This window comes from Mustela nigripes, chromosome 1 (assembly GCF_022355385.1).
Source record: "Mustela nigripes isolate SB6536 chromosome 1, MUSNIG.SB6536, whole genome shotgun sequence".
Taxonomy (NCBI): Eukaryota; Metazoa; Chordata; class Mammalia; order Carnivora; family Mustelidae; genus Mustela; species Mustela nigripes.
This window is the reverse complement of record NC_081557.1, coordinates 159697522-159717671: the sequence shown is the minus strand read 5'-3', so window position 1 is coordinate 159717671 and position 20150 is coordinate 159697522.

The window sequence follows — 20150 nt, the reverse complement described above, 5'->3', positions numbered from 1 at the left end:
GAGTAAATTAAAGAACATTTGATGCAGTCTTGAAGGGCTTATTCAAGCTGGTATATAGGAGAACAAACTGCAACAAAAGAAGTTGATTATGTTTAAGTCTGGGCATGGCAAGGGTCCAGGTGAGTTTTCAGTGTGGCAAACACGAGAGGTTTCAGTTAGCTGATTACTGGACATGTGGAGCATCTGGACAGGTTCTGAAGTACTTCGTGGGCAAATGCAGTGCATGCTATTAAGGGCAGCATTTCCCAACACACTGAAAAGGAATGAAATTCCAGCAGGACTTTTCAGTTTTTTAAATGTCAAGATTTGATTATGGGGAAGAGAGGGAGGCTTGAAGACAAATCCTTGATCGTGTGCTATGCACTTCTCACCAATCCTGTAAACAATAAAATAGAGGGAAACTTGAATATGTTCCAAGAGCCAGAGACATGCCAGAGAGGTTGTTGGCTCTCCACCGGCTCCCAGGCCAGTATAGGAGGACACCCAGGCTGAGTCAAAAAGTACCTTTTTAGTTAAATACCCAGACCTCTCTGGAAGTCCTGGGGATGATTCTAGACCCCAGGAACACCACTGAATTTGGAGGATCAAGGGGGTGGAAATCAACAGAACATAATAAGCAAGAACCGGGTCAAGGGTATCAGTAAAAATCGTTTTGAAATTCCCCTGATTATTGATTAAATACGATTCAAGCAATGATAACAAGCAATGGAAATATGCAGAATATAGGCAGGCAGGAATAGCAGCAGCAATGACCTCTTGGGGGCATTCCTGCTGTTCCTTCACCCAACAGGACCAGAAAGGTAAAGACTAAGATCTCAGTCAACCCAGAGAAGCAGGAGGGTAAACCTGCTACAGTGAGGTGAATAACTCTTGTCTGGGGTCATTAGCCTGGAAGAACCACTGGGAGAACCTGTCATACATGGCACCAGCAATGGCAGCCACAATGGCAGTGTGAGGGAGTGGGAAGGAAATTATCTGGAGGAGGGGTTTCAAAGGGGGAAGCTATTCTTCATCGAAAAGACAGCTGGCAAACTCCGACTTCAGGAGAAGCACAGGTCTTCCAACACTGGGACAGATGCTCAGCGGTGTGGGACTGGTACGCAGCTCAGCAGTTTCACCAAAACCAAAGAGAAACCATGCAGAAAACAAATTTCCTCTGTCAGGATCACCCATGGGCCAGTGCCCTCAAGGAAGCACAAATTAAAACAATAACTCAAATGTCACAGATGTGAAAAGAGCATAGAATTGGAAATTAGAAGGCCTTAAAAAAAAAAAAAGAACAACAACAAAAACAGAAAACAAAACTCCAAGCTTTTCATATGTATAACTTCTTTTTATCTTTAACATCCTATGAAATGGATCAAAGATGAAGAGAACCTCACAGAGAAATTACACTGTTATGGTCATCAATCCCGTATTAGAAGTCCAGTCTCTTGGTATATGAGGAGGAGAAAAATTCATGCTTTCTTTTTTCACACAGACATTTAATCTAGTTTATTTAAAAGATCAAATATGTTACAATAATGGTTCCATGTCTCCTCATTTTTCCTAAGCATCTGAAACATCCCTGTAACTGGCTAAGTTACTCCTCCTACATCACTACAACTTGTAAATTATTGTAAAAAGTTGTATTCACATTTATTTTAAGTTTCTAATTAATATGACTGTGATAGAACTCATTTTAGCATTATTCCCCTACCTTCAAATATTCCTTAGTGAATTTTACATCCACTGAGGGCCATGCTGGGGCTTGGCCTACAAAGATGAATGAAAACAGATCTTTCTTTTATGAATTCATTATCTAGTGGGGGAAAAAGGGAAGAATATATATAATAGCAAAAATGCTAAAATAACACCAAGATATAATGTGTTATAGAGAAGTGACCAATGTAATTCTGAATGATTTAGAATGTTTATGCACATACATTATAGTGTATAAACTACTTTTTAAACCTTATTTTATATTCACAACTGTTAAAGAAGTTAAAAAAGTAAAGAAGTGAAAAGTAAAATGAGACTCAGAAATGTTAAATGAGTAACTAGTATGATGAGTAAGGAGCCGACCCAGGACATAGGATTTCTGGCTTTAGACCTTCTGCCCTTCTCACTATTAAGACATTTGAACCTATTATTGAGTGAGGGATGTTCAGGACTAAAGGCAATGGTGAGAGAGAATGTGTGATCAAAGCCTCTGTAGAATTAAAAAAAAAAAAAGGAGAAAAAGGAATGGTCTTAATTTCCTCCTCTCTCTAGAAGGGACAAAAGATCCCAGCATGAGAGGACCTCACACAGAACTGCTAATACTGCTAGAGTATAGCACACACAGGCTGGGGGTGAGCCTGGCAAATTAGCCTGTAAAATACCAATTCCATGATCGATATTGAGACATTAATCTAACAACACACTTTTGTTTATTCCCTAGGCCTGGAATGCTTCCTCTTTTCACATGATCCTTTGTTTGAAATTCAAGGTATTTTATCCATACTTTGTAAATCAATCATACTCCTTTGTAATCTTTGTAAATCTATCATACTCCTTTTTTTTAACATAGCTGTCAGTCCACTTTATCCCTTTAGTCTAATGGTGAGGTTAGTAAGGCCCTTTAATCATCTTTACCTGCCTAAACAGCTAACATAATGTTTAAAAATGGAAAATTCTCAATATTTTATTTCTTTTTTTTTTTGTATTAAGGGCATTAAGGCTTATGATGAAACACAAAATGTAGAACTTGCTAGGCCCATATTTAAAGCCCTAGTGCCTGTTTGCGGTACTCAATATATATTTAGATGAATGAAGGTGCGATGCCTATTTGTTGATGGATTGATGTGTTTGAAGTTCCTGAAAGTTATGTTTGACACGAAATACCTTATTTTGTCTTTTGTTGTATGAGATGTATTTGGAAGATTTTGGTGTACTTTTAAAACAAAGTGGGGCACCTGGGTGGCTCAGTGGGTTAAAGCCTCTGCTTTCTGCTCAGGTCATGATCACAGGGTCCGGGGATCGAGCCCCACATCGGGCTCTCTGCTCAGCAGGGAGCCTGCTTCCTCCTCTCTCTCTGCCTCTCTGCCTACTTGTGATCTCTGTCAAGTAAATAAATAAAATCTTTAAAAAAAAAAAAAAGTAATTTGTGTAAAGCATATTTGCAAGGGAATGGCCCCATATATTTAACACGTATGTAAGCAGTTTGGCTGAGTTGGCTGAACTCATTAGGTCGCAGTCAAGAAGAGGTATTTTTTTTTTCTCCCTCTCTTACAAATGTCTTCAACGTGAATTACTAGACCTCCTTTTCTTGCTGCAGACACAACTTGGGCTGATTCCACATACTTTTAGTAATTTTCACCTCTTGGAAGAGTCTTTGAACTATTTCATTTTCAGGGTGTTCAGAAGTCCTGCGTCATCTAAATAAAAATTTTAATCTCACAACCACATTACAAAATTTGCCTCCCTTTCACATCTAAAATGATCAGTGGCTCAGTAACTAGCCATGTAGAAGGTAGTTTGGGTCTGTATGTCATTCTCCACTGCTTCCTCTTTCTTCTTAGGGTCAGAGAAAGGGGAGGGGAGACTAGAGGGAAGAAGTTACAGGCTTGTTCTTTAGCTGGTGAGTGTTGCATGACTATAAGACACCCTCTGTCAAGGAAGATGCTCTAGCAGGTTCTTTATGACCCAGGAGGTGGGGAAGGTGCTGCTCACTGTACAGTGAGCTCCCTGTTACAGGGGGTACTATGTGGTTGGTTCACAAGACTTTTCCAAAGCTGCTGCCTCTTTCTGCTCAGTCCTCCTCATCCAGCCAAGCAGGCCTTTTATGTGGAGGCTTTCATATGACTCACAACTATTCAGATTTATTTATTTATTTATTTATTTGCTCATCAGCCTTCATTCGACATCCACCAAATAGTGAAAGTACAAATGGAACCTTTCCATCCACCGCCTTTTTTTTTTTTTTTTTTTTTTTTAAATAAAGCTCAGGTCCTGGGATCCAGTTCCACATCAGGCTCCCTACTTAGTGGAAAGCCCGCTTCTCCCTCTGCCTGCTGCTCCCCCTGTTTATGCGTGCTCTCTCTCTCTCTCAAATAAATAAATAAAATCTTTTTAAAAAGAACTTTTTAAACATGACTTTTTGTTAACAGCATAATGTATACTTGAAATCTTCTGCAGCTCAGCAAGCATTTAGCCTTGTCCTAAGTGATGCTGTCTTCTGTTTTTGTGCCTTTCCCCATCCTCCAAGAGATTCTCTTGCACCCCATGCCTACCTTCCACTCCACCAAATTGTCTTAACAATTAAGGGGATGGAAATCTACTCTTCCAAAATCCTATTAAAGAGCTCTCCTCTCCAATAAGCCCATAGCATCTGCTTTTATGAGGTAGGGATGGACAGTGTTTACTGTACCTATTCTGACCCTCTTTAGAACTGACACACATCTATCCCCCATCTTCTCAGCTTCTGGCCTAAGTCAGAGACAATGAAGAAAGTAATGAATGATAGCCTCCAAAATTAAAGCCATCAGTTATATAGACAGACAGATAGATAGATGATAGATGACATAGATAAAGAGGTAGATAGATGATAGAGTGATGATAGATGATAGATAGATAAATAATTGAAAACAGATTGTTTACTCTATACCTTTAGTGATTTCATTTGTACAGAGTGAAAGATTAATAGTAAATGAAGGGACAGATAAGGATTGTAGCCTGCCCTGTAATAGCATGAAATTTTGTGGATTGTGAGGTTTTGACTGATAATCCAGTCTTCTCAGGGTTTGAAGAATTGATGACAGTTGACTTGATACCAGGCCATGATCTCAGATGCTGATGGGGCTATGAAGGGACACAACTTCAATATCATCATGAAGTGGAACTCCTCTCCCCACTTCCCTCTAATATTTTTTATAAAATACTATATTTGATACTATACTGTAATCTCCATAACATGAAATGAATAAAACTTATCCCTTGGTGGACATCTCACTCCTAGTGAAATCACCTCTTTTCAATTGGAAAAAGAATGGGTAGAACCTAGAAAAACTTACTAGCTATAAAAATGTCAAACTTAGAAGTTCACAAAATAAAAGGAAGTTCAAAACAATACTATATCTTCACTCAAGGAATGTGTCATTTCTCCACCTCATGGGTATTATTGTAAAATAATACCTTTTTAAAGTACAATTTCAATGACTTTTCATCATTTGTTTATGAGTCTATTATAATCTGTTTAAGAAATCCAAAATTTTTGGATTTCTACATTGTCTTTTAATTGTATATTATTATAAGAGCTGCCTTAATAAAAATGTTTATAAAATTTTCACAAACCAAAATTATTTTAGCATAATTTTTAGAAATAGAGTTTATCATTAATAGGTGTACCTATTATAAGGGTTTTGATACATATCACCCAATTACACTGTAGAAATATACCAATTTACAACTCATTATAAGTATAAGAGAGTGGCATTTCCTCATACTTTTTCCATTTCTTTAATCCTTTTAAATCTCCAACTAATACATGAAAAATGGTGCTGCATTTGTTGGATTCTTTTAAGAAGAAATATGATCTGCCATGCTTACCATTTATCTTTGAAAATAAATATGCTAATGTATTTTAATCCATGCTTTTTCTTTATTTGTATTACCATATAAAATAGCATTATTTTATTTCTCATAAACAGTGTAGTTTTGAGATCTGATACTCTAGTTATGCTTTGATATTGCAATTTTTGTGAAGCAAATTCCATCAAACTGTCACTTGATGATTCCTGCCTGTGCTGAGGATCAGTAGGTTTAGGTAGAGGAGAAGTAGATAAGGAGAATGTATTAGATGAGATGGGAAAGAAAGAGCAGTATGTGGAATAAAGTGTATACAAAATATGTGAGAACAGAAATTCAAAGGATTAGACATTATCCCCCTTAGTGTTTTAAAAATCTTCCTTATTGAAATCTCATTTAGAAGAAGGCCCAGCCACGATAATATTTGTTTAAAATTAAACAATATCCTGAGTGTTATGAATGGGTTATGATTTCTCCAAAGATAACCATATTAAATAAATGATTTAACTATGTTTTGTTTTAGTTTGGTGGTAAAAGTAGTTATTCTTGTGATCGTTTGTTTTATACACTTAACAGATCATTTTCAAGGGATAAGATTATACGATATTATATATTCATTATAAAGATTATACGATATTATATATTCATTATAAATGCATGGATGTTTTTGTTTTTATTTTTAATAGACCTAAGTACTCTTATAATCAGAAAAAAAGATATTTTAATTTAAATAAAGAAGAAATAGGTTTCAACTCTTAAAAACTTTAAGATGTGCCAACAAAACTTCATTATCAAGAAAAAAATGACAAAGTAGTATAGAATATTTCTTCTCAAATTTAATGTGCATGGGAGTCACCTGGAAACTTGCTAAAATACAAACTCTCACAAAATATATTTGAGGTGGTTCCTGAGATTGTGTATTTCTAACAAGCTTCCAAGTGATTCTGATAAGGTGGATCTACAGAACACAATTTGTATAGCAAGCATATAGAGATAATTATTAATTTTAACAGCAGACAGAAATAGACCTGTTTCTGTTGGAATTCATTTTGTGTGGGAATTTTGTTTTGCTCTATTTGTTGTTTTTTTAATCTGCCAAACTTAGACAATTAAATGAAATAGTGACTATAAAGTTCTTAGCTGAATGCCTGGCAGTGGTAAGAATCACGTAGACTGTGAGGTAACATTAATTTGTACTGCCAAACAACAATAAAAACTTTATTTTTTCAACAATAATAGACAGAAGAGCCAAACAACAAAAAGGAGATGATTTGACTATTTGCTAATTTACCATACATTTTTTAAGAACAAATAAAGCCAGTAAAACCTTCCATAAATTAGGAAATTGATATTTTAACTTTTACCCACCATTTCTTATCATGATTTCACTGACTGGGTCCTGAGAAGCTTAAATAGTAACACTCTTCCTTATGTAATCAAATTGTGTTCTATTTTAGAAACCCCTGAGAGTCACAGTGATAGGAAATTATGCAGTAAAAGGAAACTTTAACTAAAATTTGCTGGGTCTTGGTGACCCTTTTTGTTCTTGAGTTGGAGTGAAGAGAAATACAAGAAGAAGCAAAAGGCCTAATGGTTAGCCCACTGAAACTGTGAGATTGTCAACACTTTCTGAAACAGAATATATTCCCTTGTGCTTGACAAGGCTTCAAATGAGCAACTAAATGTTGAGATGGATATCTGAACTGAACCTCTGAACTTTTAGAGGTTCACCTGTCATCCCTGAATGCATAATCAGATCATCTCTTTCTCTCTCTGCTTTCCCTCTGGCAAAGTCTCCAGCATTAATTCCTGCCATTTTCTCATCTTTCAGCAGTTTTCCCTACTGTAGGAAAGGCAGCCACAGCCCAATCAAGAGCTCATTTCCATTGAGAGTTCAGGGACACATGACACCCTACCTTGTATACTTAAAATCAAAATAGACTACCCATCACCCTCCTTCTGGAAATAAAACAATTCTACTATCCTTCTTATAAAAATTAACATTTCTAAAGTTTTGATCTTGGTGGGCAAAGCTTCTTGACTTAGCTCTTAACATATTATTATCTTTCTCCTGTTGAGTTGTCGGGCATGATGGCACAGAACTAATTCTGACTCTCTTCTGCTGATGACTCTGATTTTCCTACCCTAATAAAAGGAAAGTAAAGTGAGAGACAGAGAGATTTAGGGATTTTTTGGTTTTGAGGTTTTTTTGCTTGGTTGTTTTTTTTTTTTTTTTTTTTTTTTTGCTATTTTTGGTTTTTCACTCTTGTTGATTTTAATAAAAGTCTCAAAAGGTGCATACATCCAACAATTCTGTCTTCAGATAAATTGATAACATCTTCACAAGTTCAAAGTCTACTAATTTCCTTCTAGGTATTGGTTTTCATGGGCATTTTCATTGAGAAAATGCACTCAAGACTCCTCATTCCTACTGAGGACACATTCTTCCTGCAGTGGCACAAATAACAACTGGATAGCTTGATTCTTACCTGCTGACTTAGGAATCTTAAAGCTCCATGTTAATTCTGAACTAGCTGTGCCATGTGAAAAAGTTGGAGAGGTGATGAATCTAATACTAGCTTTCAAAATGGTTTTATAATTCAATTACCAAATTCATAGCTTTTCCTACAGCAAAAAAAAAAAAAAAAAAGCAAGCAACTCTCTTTGAATGTATTGTAGAAAGGATTGTTGGTTAAATGAATATTTGAGCAATTTGAAGTATATCTATTCAGGGGACACGGTATTTTCATTGCTTTTGCAAATGGTGAGGAGTCCTCAAGGGTAGGGTCTTTGCTCAGCCGTGTATACCAGCACTGAACCTAGTAGATAGGATTTGTTCAACACTTACTTTTTTCATGAAATAATTATATCGGGGAGTTGAGAAGACCTGACAATGGGTACACAGCAAAGAAGGGAGGAGGGAAACAGCTACAGAAGTACTTGATTGAGACAGCTAAATCAGTGGTATGAAGCATCAGCTTCCTCATGGTGGTAGCAACTCTAGCCACACGTGCTCTTACACTCAAGGGCATTCTTCATTACTTCTGCAGAAATCTGGTGATTCTAATGCAGGTAGGTCTTTACCAACATGGTGGGAGTTACATGTTCATTCCTGGCCAGAAAGAAAATTATGTCCTGGTTCCAGCTGGGTTTTGAACACATGTCCCACCTGAGAAACAGGGGTGGAGTCCTCTTTGACCACAGAATGGAAAATGGACAAGAATAGGCTATCTCCCCACAATGTTTTGATTGTTATTACTGGCAGTGGGATGACTGCATATGAAGAGTCCACACACACATGTATGTGTACTCACACCCAAATGTCTACCACAATTAGTTACAGGAGCCGATTGACGTTTAACCTCATGGTCTTTTCAGTCAACTTAGAGATTGTGTGATATGCTGAAGAGAAGCTGGATCAAGAGAAAGAAAACTTCAGTGCTTATTAGGTTCTATATGGATTTTTGGTTACCTAATCTATGATTTGATGAGAGTATCTTCTCTAAAGATAGTGAGCCATATTTGATTTTAACAAAATGTGATGGGAGCTCCTGGGTGGTTCAGTCAAGAGCGTTTGACTCTTGATTTTGGCTCAGGTCATGAACTGGGAGTCATGGAATCAAGCCCATCTCAGGCTCCATGTTGGGAGTGGAGACTGCTTGGGATTCTCTTTCTCCCTCTGCCCCTCCCCTTCTTGTTCTCTCCCTCTCGCTCTCAAAACAAAATAAACAAATAAAAAAGATGTGACAGATGTAAACTACAAAATTCTATGTATCTGGCTGCTTATACTTAGATTCTCTGTGACAGTATCCTCCCAGTTATATGAAAAATAAGCAAATAAATGTCTACTATTCCCAACATTATGCTAATCATTTCTTTAGAATAATCTTATTTAATCCTTAGAGAACCTTAAAAGAGAGTGCATTTATGAGGCTATTTTAGATGCGATTTATTTTTTAAAATGCTACCTAAACTGACATAAATAATAAAGACATTTATTACCTGAAGGAGCAGAACTTAAGAAGGTGGAGTGTGGTCAGGTGTGCTATGAAGTTGCTTCTCTGCAGGTCAACTTTATCTTCAAGCTACCCACCCTCATGGCTGCAAGATACATGCCATCAGCCATTCAGATAATATCCATATCTTTTTATTTCCAAAAGAGATAGGAAACTTCATCATTCTCCAACCATGAAACAAATTTTTCATTTTATTTTAAGTCAGACAACTTGGATTATGTGCCCAGCATTGGGTTTAAAGTGTTCCCAGAAGAATGCCATGCGCTAATAAGATAGAGTGTAACAGGAGCCCTTAAGACAGTCACTGGGTTAAAGAGATCTGAGCTCACGTCTGGAGATGGAGTAGAATCATCTTCCCCTGAGTATCGTGGGCTGCTTGCAGAAGTGACTGAACCTGAACACAATCAGTAAGAAGGCTTCTGAAACTGTTGAAACCATGTTATTTGTGGTCAAAAATGGGACACTTTGAGAGTGGCAAATGCCAAGTCAGACAGAATGCTGTTATAGGACACATAAACTCAACTTCCTTTCTGTACTGGATCAGCAATAAATGTTTTCTGCCTAGAGCCGAACTATTATTAGCATAGCCATTGTAGTAATCAAGACACAAAGTTTAGAATGGTCAAGTACATGTTTAAAAATTACTTTGGAAGCAGTAATTCAAGGTTAAAACTGCCATAAGTATTTCCTACCTATTTCTAGATTACCTGGTAACCACTGAGCAATTGATTCACATTCTATTCTCAAAACAGGAGGTAAGTGGCACTTTTCATGCGATAAGTTTCTTAATTGGATATACTTTATTTTCATATACTGTCTTTAACATGAATACTACTATGCTAATAAGCATAACTACTTCTAATATCCAATAAATTAATCCATAGAATAGTTCTTTCTACTCTAGAAAAGAAATAGAGCTCAGGGGGAGATTAACAAAAACAAACTAACCTATAAGTTGGTGGTGTCATAAATAGAAGCTCTGTGATATTGCACCAGATGGTTTCAGCCTTTGGCTATATTGGCACACTGACCCCCTGCCCCCGAGGGGTCAGATATGAACTAACAAGTGTGTATCCTCTGAAATGATGTGCATACCACATCACTAAGTTTAACTTAGAAATATAGCTACGGCTGATTTCATAGTCCTGAAAATGGGTCAGCCTTCTCTTCTTTCCTGTGGGATAGGAGAACACATTTTAAGATCCGCAGTGTAATTTCCTAGTTTAATAATCCAGACTGCTTCCTTAGTAGATGTCAGCAAACCAGATTTTAGAGTTTTCTTTCAAACACTCTCAAATTTGTGCCTATTAAACAACTTTTCCTACCAGATACAAACAGCAAAATCCCTGTAGTCCAGAGAGATTTCTAAACATTTCAGTACATTTCCAATTCTACCCTGAACCTGAAAACTGTTATTTGAAAACACTTTAGAGCGTAACCAGTATTTCTCCAAATATTGCGGTTGTCTCTTAGGTCAGCTTTTTATACGAGCCATTGAACACACAACAAATGCAGATGCTCCTTCCTGCTGCAGTACATGTGACGGATTGCAAGTGATATGTTGCAAAGAGGGCACCTCCCACTTGAAACTCCAAATATACCCTAAAGCAGTATAAATAGTATGCAATAAAGCTCTATTTTCAAACCAACTGCCTGCAATAGTTAGTACTGCTGCCAATCAGTGTTACTTTTCAAATTATCCCTGGGACTTCATGTAGAAGGATGTGAATTTTTGAGATCCTTGTATATAGTCATCATGACATAATTCATGTGTCTGTTAGAGGAGAGAGAGAGAGAAAAAGAAGAAAGAAGGAAGGGAGGGATGGAGGAAGGAAGGAAAAGAAAGAAAAATCACAGAAGTATGTATGCTCGGAGGAAGTTCTAGGGCTGACCACACTGTTGAGAGACACTGTGTTTTATCTGGTCTACTTCATCAGCTTGTAACTGGCCTCTGGATCTCACTCCTTTTTTTTTTTTTTTTTTTTCAAGATTTTTTATGTAACACTGAGAGAGAGAGACAGAGCTCACTAGCAGGCCAAGTGGCAGGCAGAGGGAGAGGGAAAGCAGGCTCCCCGCTGAGCAGAGAGCTGGACACAGAGCTTGTTCCTGGGACCCTGGGATCACGATCTGAGCTGAAAGCAGATGCCTAACCAACTGAACCACCCAGTTGCCTCTCACTCTTTAAAAAAAAAGAAAAAAAATTTATTTACTTATTTATTTGAGAGAGGGAGATGGTGAGAGAGCACCATCTGGTAGCATGGGGACAGAGGGAGAGGGCAAAGCTGACTCCCTTTTAAGCATACAGCCCAATGCTGGACTCAATCCCAGGACCTGAGCTGAAGGCAGACGCCCAACCTACTGAGCCAGGTACCCCTGAATCTCACTCTTGATCCTGTGCTAATCATCTTTCCAATGCTATCACTATTTTGTAAGGCATAAATCAGATCATGACTCCATCTTGCATTCCATTAATGCTCTGCTATTATATTTATTCAGTATTTAAGTCACATGGCTGACAAAGGCCCTAGCCTACCTATTTTACCTTGTAAAAGGTAGCCTACCTATTTACTTAGGTAAATGTATCACCAGATACATTTCAGTACTTTCTGTACTGAATCAGCAATAAATATTTTCTGCCGGAAACCCATGCCATCTTGCCCTCATTTACTCTGTTGCATATAATTTGATTTCCTTGCTGTCCATCAGTCATAACCATGTACATTCCCAATCCAGGTCTCTTACCTCTGTTGATCGATTTTTCTTTTTTTGTGGGAGGAGAGGCTTCTGTTCTGTATCCATTGATAATTCCTAAATCTTCATGTTCTTTATGCCACCGTCCTTCTCATATCCAGGTTTCAACTTAAATTTTACCCTTTTAGAGACACTGTCCCTAACCAACAAGTAGAAGGCAATCAACATTTCCTAAGTTAGTTTCCAGAATACAACTCTATTTTAACTTCTTTGCAACACTCCCCAGTTATTAACATGGTCTTATTTATGCTTATACAGTTATTATCCCTTTAAAAACCCTTAAAGGAACTGTGACCTGATGACTTTGCTGCCAGCCATTCAAGTATAGAGACAACATAAAACTGTTTTGACCATGAAACAACTCAATTCCAATGAGTCTTCTTGAAAAAGCTATTAAGTAACAAAGTTCAACCAAATAAGAGATTGATAGTAAACATAACAAAAAGACTATAAAGTTCTAGGACTAAAAGAAATATAAGTACTGTGGTAATACTGTGAATAAAATCACTGTCAATGTAGCAGTCTTATAATTCAGAAAGTTTGAGAATTCAAAGTTGAGAAGAATTTTTGCAATAGTACAGGTATGCCAAATTTTTTTTTATAAATCAGATTTCAAAAGGTATTTAAATCTGACAAATCAAATAATAAATCATATAATTATCATTAAAATATAAAAATAGCAAATACCTAAAATAAAGTACAAGCAAAATTAATATGTAACCTAATAAAATTGGGGAGTCAAGGGAGGGAGAAGAGGGCCAAAATACTGGGAAAATACAGAGTCAAAATTTACTCATGGTAGATAAATTAAATAATGAATTCTTTTTCAGGATAGATTTAAATGTATTTAAGTGCACCCACTGCCCTGTCACTGTGAATAAGCCATAGTTCCTAGTGCAGCTAAAGCCATATATACCCTCCTTGGTTCCAGTGTTATTATTAAAGTTTGTTGCATAATAAACATAAAGTAAGGTATGGTTTAAAAAGAGTCACAATCAAGTTGTTGTGGGGCAGGAATTCAAGAACAGCTCAGCTGGGTGCTGTAGCTTGGGGGTTCCTCATGAGGTTGCAGATGTCTCCTGCAACTGCAGTCCTCTGAGGGCTAACTGGGTCCTGAGGATCTGTTCTCAAGTTAATTTAGCCATGTGACTGTTAAGTTGGTGCTGGCAAGTTGGTTTCCCTCCATGTAGAACTATCCACAAGACTGGATGTCCCTACAGCAGCTGGCTTACCCAATCAGTACTCCGAAAGTCCAAAGCATAAGTTAAAATGCCCTTACTATTGGGTCCATGATCAAAGGAATAAGACTGACACAAAGCGAAAGTCAAGCAAAGCTTTATTTCGCGCCAAGCATCAAAAATCAAACTGACCAGTCGGGGCGTCTCTTACAAAGAGGCGACGATGACCAGGACACCGACCCTGACTATTTCCCCTACCTGACGATTCCCCCTACCCAATGACAACGACACTCCTCATGGTGCTGCTACCGGCGAGGCTGCTCCCAATGCTCCCCAAGCTCCCAATGCTATCACTACTCCTCCCCTGCCTCACAGACCAACCTTTATAGAGGTGTAGAGGTGGTTGAGCACAGCCCACACATAGGTGGCCAATGAGATTGCAACACACAGGGAGAACTGCACAGTCACGCTCGGTCAGCAATACAGGTGGCCAATTGAATTTCAATTTAACATAGCAAATATATGTGTGCCCCACTAATTGGATGTCTCCATCCGGCTGACCTGCCCCCTATCTGGGGCCTGCAAGCAAGTTCCTCTGGGAGGGGTAGGGACAACCCAAGCCCACAATGAAATGGCTCCCTCTGGCCAACCAGGCCCTTACACTTACATCTAGAGGGTCAGATGTTGTCTCTTCCTCTGTATTCTGTTGAACATGCAGGTCAGTCTCTCAATGTGAGAGGAACTATGTAAGGGCCTTTAAAATATTGGGACCCTCTTTAGAGAGTCAAAAGAAGCAGCATGCAAGACCCATTGAGATCTCTTCAAAGCTGGCATGCAATCCATTTCATTGAATTTGGTTGGTTAAACCAGCTCATAATACCAATAGTGGGGTAATAGAGTCCACATCACAATGGAAGGACCCCCAAAACCACATTACCAGAGATGTAGATATCAGAAAGGGAATACTTATTCCTTTTTTTTTTCCTCACCAAAAATCTACCACATTTCCTATATAAACCAGATGTAAACAAATTTAAAATAAACACTTACAATATTTCAGTTATTAAACATTTTATGAGAAGTAAAAGAAAGGAGACATCCAGTTGTTAGTTTAAACAACTGTCCTATGTTTCTCTTGTGTGAATTAAGTTTTTCTCTTTGATGCATTTTTATTTTTCAGTTCAAAGTTTTCAATAAATTGATGCTTTTTTTCTCTTCCTCAAAATGCTGCTTTAATTCCCAATTTGCCTCTTTGTGAAATTTAAGTTCCTGATCATAGATTTTAAGGTCTTTCACAAATGTGAAAATTGACAGTTCATCACCTCCCAGTGGCCACTTGATTAACATATTGTCATTTTAGTGCTTTAAAAGTCACAGAACAATAAAATGCATTATTGAAGCATCAATCCAACATGAATGTCAGCCCTCCTCCCTGATATATAATAAATCTCAAGCCTCTACTGTTCATGCCCTCTGCCAATTAGTGTAGACATACGGACACACACACACACCTATATATATCTTTACTTTGTTTTCTATGAGTTTATGAATTTCAGTCATTTATATTTACATTTTATGTTTCTCTTTCATTTGATTTCCAATTATTTGAGAGGTATGGCTATGTTCTCAACTCCCCAAAATGGATCAAAATGGACTTTGAATAAAAATCTCTTGGGGTACCTGGGTGGCTCAGTGGGTTAAGCCACTGCCTTCGGCTCAGGTCATGATCTCAGGGTCCTGGGATCGAGTCCCACATGGGCTTTCTGCTCTCAGGGAGTCTTCCCTCTCTCTCTCTGTCTGCCTTTCTGCCAACTTGTGATCTCTGTCTGTCAAATAAATAAATAAAATCTTTTTTTAAAATCTCCCAATAAATGTAGATTGATTTAAATTAAGTCTACCTCTTTTGTAATTAAGATGACAAGATTAAAGTATTAGAAAAATGGGCAAGTTACTAAAAATATAACCACCCTTGTATTTAGTACTCTGCCTTTATTCACCAGACTAACACTAAAGACAATTTCACTATTTAAATGAACCAGATTAATTCTTGTCTTTTGGATTCATGGAAGGAATTTCAGAATAGAAATTGAAATGATTTTAAAATTATATCATCATACTCAGTAAACAAACTATGAGAGACTATGGACTCTGAGAAACAAATCTGAAGGTTTTGGAGGGGAGGGGGGAAGAGGGTTGGGTGAGCCTGGTGGTGGTTTTTATGGAGGGCACATATTGCATAAACAATGAATTCTGGAACATTGAAAAGAAATAAAATAAAATGAAAAAATACAAAAGAAAAATTTTTTTTCTACCAAAAACTTTTTGAGTGATAGATACATATAACTGGAAATGACCTTACTGATCATCTAGTCCTAGACTGATGGAATTTTCTTAAAGGTATATACAGTAAATATTTGTGTTTGCAGTGTACGTGATCTCTTTCACAACTACTCAAATAAGGTAGTGTGAATAGTTTAAGACCATGTTGAATAAATGCATGTGTGCATGTTTCAATAAAACTTTATTTACCAAAACAGGTGGCTCATCCAAAGCTCTTACTTTGACAACTTATGACCTGGTCCAACATTTTCATGTTTCAAATGAGGAAAATGTGTCATAAAGTAGCAAAATGAATTGCCATGTTTACACGGTATTTATAAAAAAAAGTAGAAATAGAATACAGTTTTTTTAGACTCCTACCCAATACAATTGTCAAATGAAATACCAAAATTTGTAGAATGAAAAAAATGTGTATGGTGTATGAAAATATGAGAGTGTGTGTGTGTGCAAACACAGCAGTGGTAGTGGTAGCAGTAACAATAATAGTAAAGTAATCATAACAAGTAGTAATCATATTGGAAATAGTAATAATAGGTGACATCTAGTAAAAAAAAAAAAAACCTTAGGAGTATAATATAAAAGTAACTAAGCAAGCTAAAATGCATTGTCCTTGAATGTCAGCTCTTTTGGAGATATTGGAACTTGTCTATTGAGATTAATATAAATATTAAGTTTTTTATGTTGGCTTAACTGGTAGGATTTGGGGAAGTACTAATTTGTTCTGCACGGCTCCTTAAGGACTTACATAGCTGCCAATAGATTAATCCTGAACAGTTGGAAAAGTGAATTTGATTTTCTCAGAATAAATGTTGGAATTAAAATTCTCTTAGGTCTAGATATCATAGAGGGAAAAACAAACTAACTAAATCTGTTTGACGGAGTAAAGACATTAGTCAAAGATGAAGAGAGTTTGAATCAAATACCTATAGCCAGCAAATCAAATGGGTGAATGGTTATGATAATTTAAAGTTGGTGAGTAATATATGTGATTTTTCCAGAGTTATATAATTTGATCAAATGTTGATACTTAATAATTTATGTTTTAGTTATTTAAATGTGTTTATGTACAGAAATACTTATTAGTAGTAGTTCCCACTCTTTTCCAGAGTTTACTAGTAGAAACCAGGCCATATAAATGAAATTGCTTTCCCATGTACAAACTACAATTAGGTATCACTGTCCTAACCAATGTCTTGGCATCAAATAAATCACATATTTGCCTAGCAATGTCACAAAACCAATTTTTTTAGATTTATAAAAACCTTAATAATTTACAGAGTGAAATTATCCACCAAATACTGTAAAATAAGCACAGGTTCAATGTGCACAGGTTCAATGTGCACAATGAGCACAGTGGTTCCCAATTTAAAGTTTGGATAGTAATCCCAAAATATACAACTCAACTACATTGTATGGGTAACCATAAACTATAAACTATCATCCTTATAAATGACATTAAACATTTAATCAATATTCACAGACCTGTACCCCTGGGGATAAAAATATATGTTTATAAGAAATAAAAAATTAAAAAAAAAAATAATTCTACTTGTCCCCATAGAACTTAGAAAAACTTTGGTGGAAATTTTTTTGTTAAAAGTTTATCTTTCCAAATGAAATTGGTATTTTCTTTGTGATCAATCTATACCTAATTGTTGAAGTAGACATTTCATAATATTTTCAACAATTTCAGGCTTCCATCACTGCTCCTGTCAAACATAATACTTTTCCATGAAAATGTGTTTTTAAATATAAGAACTAATCCAATTTATATTCTTTTTATCCTTTCCTACCTCTTCACTTTATGCAATGCTGTTCAATCTCATTTTAATAGAAGACCCCAGTGTACAATAAGTGCTACAAAGCTTTGGTTGGTTGAGCTATCAGAAAACTTCACTCTTAAGCTATGAAAGCAATGATCAAGTCATCATCAAGGGATTTTAAAACTTAAAAATAAATCTTACAAATTGCTAACAGAGGAATAATCTTATATTGTCATAGGACTGCAATACTGCTTTAAAATTTAGTATTAGAGAAAAACATAGATGAAAACTGCAAATATTTGAAGGAGATGTTAGGCATTAAGTATAGTCCTTGAAGAGCTATTAAAACAAAATAAACTTAACTGTAGAGAACAAACTGATGGTTACCAGAGGGGAGGTGGGTAGGGGATCAATGAAATAGGAACTGGAGATTAATAGTACACTTATCAAGATGAGCACTGACTAATGTGTACAATTGTTGAATCACTATACTGTATACCTGAAATGAACATAACACTGTATATTAATGATTCTGGAATTAAAATTAAAAACTTAATAAAAACAAATGAATAAATAAAACTAATATATATTTTTTTAAAAAGTAAATCTCCATGAACATTAAATAGTTGGGATTTCTGGTCCACACAGAATGTACAGACCTACTTCTAGCTCTTCACTGCTAAACATAGCTTTAAGACCTGGAAATAATGTAAGTGACAACTAAAGGAGAACTCTAAAAGGCAGTAAGAAAGCAAACCAATTTCAGACCCCAAGATTGGAGGATAAACACAGTAGCACAATTTTTATACTCCTCCCACCCAACAGAAGAAGGCCATCCAAACTCAGCATATACCAACTTCAATCCAGCAATAGATGCAGCCTGTTTAGGTTCATTTCTCTTCTAAGATCAAACGGAAATGTCTCTGAGAATATCAGGCAAGCCTGAAATCACAGAAAGGAGTAAGTAACCCCACCAACCAAAAGCAACTAGGGGAAGAAAGTACTTTCCACCAGACTGAGATTCCCTCCTTCACCAAGAGCCACTGGGGACAGTGGGCAGAACCAGCAGTGGGGTCTCAGTTACCACAAGTAGCCTATCCTAGGAAGCCTCCTTGATTCTGAGACATTACACTTTTTCCCCTAGTAAGCCAGAGAAACCAGCAGAATCAGCAAGAGGGACCAAGTTATAACAAGCAATCCTTCCAGGGAGGCCTCTTTTACTGATTAGTTCTCTCCACCTGGGGGAATTAAGCCAGGTAGAAAAAATAGATAATGAAAGATTACTATAGACTAAACATTTGTGTCCACCCAAAATTTGTATATTAAATCCTTAATCCCCAGTGGGGTAATATTTGGAGATGGGTTATTTGGCAGGTAATTGATTTAATGAGGTCATGAGGGCAGGGCCCTCATTACAGGACTGGTGTCTTTATAAGGGGATGAGAGGACAAGAGCTCTCTCTGTGTGTCCTGAGATGATCCCAAAAGAAAGCAGTCATTCATAAATGAGGAAGAGGGCCCTCACCAAAAACCCAACTGTGCTGGCACTGATTATAAGACTTTCAGCCTCTGGAACTGAAAAAATAAAATATTGTTGTTTAAGTCACCAAGTATATATTTTGCCATAGTAGCCAGAACTGAATAAGACAAAGGACCCATCCACAATAATAAATGAGACAGGGGAAACCTTTCCCAGTACTGAAACTCTGCGGCTGGTGGGCAGAATCAGCAAAACAAGATGGATCGAGTAAAAACCAGCTTCCAGACCTAGGAACACTCTCTTACATTGCAAGCCTATGAATCTCCTGATCTTATGAGAGAACCTAGAAAGCCAGAGGCCAAGAGTAGGGGGATCCTATTTTTATCCTTCTCCACTGTGAGGCACCCAGCAACTGGGCTAAGACCAGTGAGAATCCGTGTATCACCACATAGGCCAAGCAGAAAAACATACCATCATGAGGGCTCTGTAATTTAAATTGTTGTTGGAAATACAACTCAAAAGGGTAGGACAAAACTTAAATAGGGTGATTGCCTGTTTTAAAAAATAAAATAAAATAAAATAAAAAAGAGAACCCAGAGTTTTCTAACATAATAAGCAAAATTTCCAAGATAAATAAAAAATCTCTTGTTACACCAAGAAATAAGACAATGACAACTTAAATGAGAATGGACACTTCCACTGATGCAAACACGAAGAAGAATCAGATGTTGAAATTATCTGATAAGGATTTTCAGCCAGTTATCAATTTAACTATGCATCAGTATTTAGTGCCAACGGAGGGGAAAATTGAACAGGAAGAAATCAGACAGGGAGACAAACCATGAGAGAATTTTGACTCTGGGAAACAAACTGAGGGTTGTAGATAGGGAGGAGCATGAGGAGATGGGGTAACGAGGTGATGGCCATAAAGGAGGGCATGTGATGTGATGAACACTGCACGTTATACATAATTTATGAATCACTGAACATCATATCAAAAACTAATGATGTACAATATGTTGGCTAACTGGATTTAAATTTAAAAAAGTTCAGTTGTAAATTATCTTGAAAATAAC